Source organism: Poecilia latipinna, unplaced genomic scaffold, assembly GCF_001443285.1.
Source record: "Poecilia latipinna isolate Pla-1442-1.1 unplaced genomic scaffold, P_latipinna-1.0 Scaffold1801, whole genome shotgun sequence".
NCBI classification, from domain to species: Eukaryota; Metazoa; Chordata; class Actinopteri; order Cyprinodontiformes; family Poeciliidae; genus Poecilia; species Poecilia latipinna.
The window spans coordinates 197-6,087 of NW_015114417.1; the positions used below are offsets into that span (position 1 = coordinate 197).

General features: G+C 38.2%; 1 long non-coding RNA gene across 1 annotated transcript; it reads right to left on the bottom strand.

The window, feature by feature from the left end:
- Positions 1 to 1,511: 1,511 nt before the first annotated feature.
- LOC106934401 (uncharacterized) lies at positions 1,512 to 2,253 on the bottom strand. The gene is made up of 2 exons (XR_001421692.1): positions 2,020 to 2,253; positions 1,512 to 1,839 (listed from the first exon to the last, which is right to left on the bottom strand). It is a non-coding gene; the product is annotated as an uncharacterized LOC106934401 (long non-coding RNA).
- Between the last annotated feature and the right edge of the window lie 3,638 nt (positions 2,254 to 5,891).

Below are 5,891 nucleotides of genomic sequence, written 5' to 3' on the forward strand. Positions count from 1 at the left end.
TTGTTTATCATACAGAATATAAAATATAGTGTAAAAGTATGTAAAACAAACAAACAAAAAAGAAAAAACCTCACTGTCTTTTGGCTTTTTTAACTTTTTCCATTTCACATCTATTGTACAATTTTAGCTCCTAACATAAAGCTGGCTTAGGTTATTCAGCAGCAAAATCACAAAAATGGCTGTCCACAAATCCCAATAAATGGCTGTCCACAAATCCCAATAAAACTTTTTCACTTCCGATACAATACCGATATTGCATCTTTGAGCATTGGACGATATTGATATTGATTTGATGCAATATCAGCATGAATCATACTTTTATTTCGGACTAAATGCTGGAGCGGAATCTTATCAACGAGTTAATATAATATAATAGAGATTTTAGAAGCAGGCCAATACTGGCTGATATCGGATCGATTTCCAATATCAATAGGAGATCGGGACACCCTTAAAAACATATGTGAGAAGACTTTATGTGTGGTGGAGAACTAACACCCATAGCATCATCCAGTAAAGATGTTTTTCTGCAAGATTACGGACAAATACAGAGTAATCCTGGAGGAAAATCTATAAGAGGCTAGAAAAGGCTTAAGAGTGGGATGGAAATTCACCTTCCGACAGGAAAAACAACCTAAGCTTACATCCAGAAATTCAAAGGAATGATTCAATCAAAGTCCAGACCTACAACAATTTGAAGACCTGAGGTAAAACGTGATCATTGATCGTCTCGGACATTCTCCATCCAATCAGATTGATCAAAGAAGACAATGCTATCAGGTTGATAGGGACCCATCAACCTGATAGGGACGTACAAACTCAGACTTGCAGCTGCATCGCAGTGAAAGGTGGTTCTACAAAGTACTGACATAGGGCAGCTGAACAGAACATGCCACCTTGGGAAAATATGAAAAAGTTCAAGAATCATTTTGGAAATGTTTGTCTGAGTTCACTTAAAAGCCAAAAAGCATCGGTTGTACTGTGATTCCTGGTGGTTTTAAGAATTTAATCCCTAAATCTTAAACTGGGTTGCAGGTTTTTATTTCCTCAAAAAGTTGAGCATAATCCAATCAACCCTTACCTGCTACATTCAAGCATATGATATTAAATTAAAATGTGGGAGAGGTTATAATGCTGTCGAGTCCCACACATTTAAGCCATCAAACCCATCAAAGGCTGCATGTTTATATCCAGTGTTTATGGCCTTGATGCAAGCTTCTGCTCCTCTGGGTGTTTAGTCTGCACACTGAAATAGATTTCATGTAGGCTATGCCGATCATCGGATATCACGGCGTGAGATTTATTGGTGGATTCGTGCAGAAACGCCAATACCTCGGCCTGGTTTAAGCATTGCATAACACACAGGAGGTCCAGAGTGACAACAGGGGAAAAAAACAAAAACAAACCCCATCCACTCACATTAAGATAAAAAAAATAAAATAAAAAAATAAAAAACACAAAAAACGGCCAACCTGCTCTTTGCGTTTCTGCCAACGGCCGCAGGGACTCTCCTCCAGAATCTCACTCTCGTCCTCGCTCTCCTCCTCCTTCCCCTCCGATCCTGATTTCCTCTCCGGGACGGACATCGTCATTTTACCGCCGTATGTGTCCAGATTTCAACCCCACAGACCTCCTGCACGTCTCCTCCTCTGTCTTTCCTTCTTCCTCTTGTCCCGTGTTGTTGTGGAGGAGGAAGAGGAGGAGGTTTGCAGAGGCTGTCCGCTCCGCCGCTTGTCTGCGCAGCGCAGTCGAGAAACCCACCCCCCTTTGCCTGAAGACCACAGGCTCCCTCCGTCTGTTTGTCTGTCTGTCTGTCAGCTCCTTCTTGGCGCTCAAACCCCCCTGCAGACAAATGGATTTCCAGTTGAAAACGCGCAGCCTAACAGCCGACACGCCCTTTAGATAAAATCTACAAGTGTGCACATTGCGAGGGTTGGATAAGTCAGCGGAGTGGAAAAATACATCCCAGGACTGCATGCAACGCACGTTGTGAAACGGTTTCCCTGTGTGTCTCACCAATACCTAGAAAGCCTCGGTGGTAAATAACCGCTCCGCGACGCGCAATCATCCCGTGCGCTCATATGAAGCAACAGAGACCGACTGCTCCACGGAGAAGAGCGCATTCTCCGACCACGGTGTCTGCAGAAGCCGAGAGTTGAGCCGCTGCCAGGCACGGTGCGCAGAGAGGATGATGCCAAATACCGTAACGCCGCTAATCTGTGCGCACAGCCAGCTCCTGCGATGGAAGAGAATACGTGTATCACAGAGGATTAAATTTAGCCTGCACTTTTTTTTGTTACAGTTATAATGTTTGACAAAATTTCTGTAACATTGAATTTACAACGCTTTTTTTTTTTAAAAAGAGAGGATATAGAACAAATGTTGCGTATCAAATAAAGACAAAAATAGTTCTAATTAGGTTTTTGTTTTAAGATATATAAATAAATATCTAAATATATATGTAAAAAAATATTTTCTATTTTAGTAGCTAAAGCGGGGTAAAGTTAAAATTTAATTTGATAAAGAAATACAAACTTTGCGGGACAAACAACACATAGTGTAGTAGGGCCTCATTTTACCAGAGCGTTTGACTCCGCCCACATCCAAATTACAATACTCCCCCTGCTGGCAGAAGTTGGGTATTACACACAAAAAATATATATACTTTCCCCTCTCTTTTTGCATAAATGAAGTCATAAAAGCCTTGGAGCTTCAAAATTATTATTTATGCTCCGGCGCTTGAAAAATAAGGTGGGATTAAATAGGTAATAAACCTATTTACTCTTTCCTCTTTTTTTGCCACATAAATACATATGGAAGAGAACATGTGGACAAAGATAAGTACTTTTATTTAAGTTTTTCTTAAAATAAACAAAGCAAATTATCAGATAGTAAGCTTTATGTTGAAAATACTCAACACAGAGAAATGATTGGAGGCATCAGTGCAAGTTAAAACATGGTGATTTTAGGTATTTATTATTTCCAACATAAAACAAAAACTATTTTGTATCTGCTGTTCAGTATTATAAAAATGAAAAATTGTTTATATTTTAGTTTAATATCTTAAATCGACACTATGATACAGCAGTTAACAATGCTGGCTTGCAACAAGGAGATCCTTTGTGAATGTGTACATGCATAAAAACAAGAGAAAACTTCAAGATACAACTGATAGATAAGTTATATTTGTTTTTATACATAATGCTTGTGTATCCTCCGTCTCCATTCTAATGCTGCCCTGGGCAACTCCCAGCAAATCAATGGCAAACAGAAAACTGACATTTTCTTCCAAACCGCAGATTGTTTTAGAAAAAATACTTGTCTTTGCCCATATATGGTAGCAATGACCATTTCATGACTCATTTGCATAAAAAAACTGCAACAGAATCCTTCAAACTTTTCAAAATGTCTTTATTTTATAAATTATGTTAATAAGGATTTGTCTTATGGTGAAATGTCACTGAGACAACATCTTTGAGGTGCATGCATTCCAATCTCTGCTCATTGTTTAGAATTTTTTTATTCTTTTCTGGACATTGACTGCAGGTTTTCACCAGAAATGTGCTCAGCAAAAGCTGGAATGTAACCTCATAAAGGAATCTCAACCTTTGAAACTTTTCTCTATAACCTGATTAAGGAACCAGAGGTTTCCTCTGCTGCAATGTCAATGAAACAGAAAGGGTTCTTTGTACCTTAAGAAGTTGGGTTTGTAGTGTGAAGGCATAACGGGGTGAGCCGGGTGGGGGTGGGCGGGTCAAAGAGTACAGAAGACTCCAGCCCAGTATCCAGACTAAAGGTCGAGAGTGGAAGCTAAATACAGACTGGAAACCAGAGCTTGTGTTTGAATTGCATATTTTGCTCTATAAGACTGGACTTGTTCAACAACATTCACCAGGCTCCAGTTTCCACACAGAGGACCTCATTTTGGAAGAATTTGCCTTCCTGTTTACGGGTCTTAATGACGGATGTGTTAAAAGTGAACCTGCCTGTGGTGGAAAATGATTAATACAGGGAAATAAACCCCAGAAGGAAACCAGTAAACCAGCATTTGATGACTGGCTAACAGTGTTTCACTCAGCACGTCCAAAAAGCCACATCACATTTAGTTTTACTTCCAATCTGACTTTCTTATAACTTTTAGAGAGCTTTAGTTACTCTCAACATGGACTGGAAACAAGTCAAAAAGCAGCTAAAGTCCCAAATTAAAAAGTTTTAAAGAGTGTTGAAGAGAAAGTCACTTCCAGGAATCAGGAAATCCTCTTTTTCTGTAAGAAAAAATGTCCCAGTTTGTGCAATATTCAATAGATAAAGAACTCATCAGCAAATAGAAGTAGATTACAAAGAAAAGTATTTCTGTCTCAGTAAAAGCTGCCAGATTTCCTGTCTGGTGAATAAGTTGCATAAACTTTCAGTTTATACAGTTTAAACTGTGTAAACTGAACTACTGTGTTCATATTGATGGAAGTTACTGTGTGAACTTCCATCACTATGAACTTTCCTTTATGAAACTGTTGTGTCTTTTATTTACATCAGAAAAACAGTGGAGCCCTGCAGGGTGTGCTGAATATAGAGCCGTATCTAATAACTTGGATTATTTAAATTTTATTTCAGTAACTTGATTCACTAAGAAACACAAATTATGTATGTTTACTAGGATGTATGATAATTTTCCACTTACAGTTAGTTGAAAACATAACAAAAATGGACCCATTATGTAAAATGTGTATTTTGCATGTTTTTGTACTTCCATATGGACCTCAAATGTTTCCAAAAACAGTTCAAGTGCTAGAAAAACATGCAATCATTTGTTTTTTCTGTTATTTTTAAAATCCCGAACCAGGGCAACCCAATGTGCTCTCCAGCACATTTAGTCAGTTGGTTTTTACTGCTGCATGTGCTGTACAATGGCTGCTGGAAAAGACAAGTGTTTTATTCTTGACATACCATCCAGAAACCACCTGCTGCATTCTTGCTGGTTGTGCAGGAGGTTCCACTTCTGCTTTTCAAAGATGTACAGTTGCAGAATTGTGCACAGTTTGCAGCCATTTGCATGCACAATAGTAAACAGTAAAACCAAATAAGCAGCTGCTGGTCACACCCAGTTTGACGATGAAAAGAACTCAAAATAGATAGAACTGACCAGACTAAAATCTCATTATCTAATAATGATATTATGCAAAATATGTAATTTTGTGATTTAAAAAATTGCAAAAAATTTGTGTGCAGACTCTTCCATGAACAGGTACATATCCTATCTTGTTCATGGAAGCATAATGGGTCACCCTGTCAGAATAATGGAAAAAATACTGCATAAATATGGGGTTAATTCAAAATAGTTAAAGGTTAAAAGTTATTTTCAAAAGATATTTTTAATCTGACATAAAGAGAAATGGTTAATAGTTCTGAGTTGAAATATGGGATGCAGCATCGCTAAATACTACAGTGGAAAGTATTCAGCCCCTTGGATGTTTTACTCTTCTCATTGCTTTTACAAAAAAGTCTTAATAACAAAAAAATAATACAAAAAAAAGATAAAAACTTTAAATCAGCTTTAGGTGTGAATTGCGTAAAAATGGCCTCTCTGACCCTGTAAATGTGGTTCAGATATAAAGTTTGTGCACCTTTTGAGTGCAACCAGAGGAATTGCTGAGTTTCTAATTGTAAAGCGAAGGCATCATTACCTCAGCTCTTTTATTACAAACTCAATTTGCCATCTGGTGGTTCTGGTGAAGTACATCTTTAAGCCAATTTAAGAGCTGGAACCCAGTGTGCAGACTCATAAAACAAAGGCCTTTTATTTTACTCATTACCATCCGCACTGCTTCCTTATCAGCACGTCAGAGAGAATTGAGCAACTAAAGGTTAAGAGTTCAGAGGTAGCCACAGACCTAGTT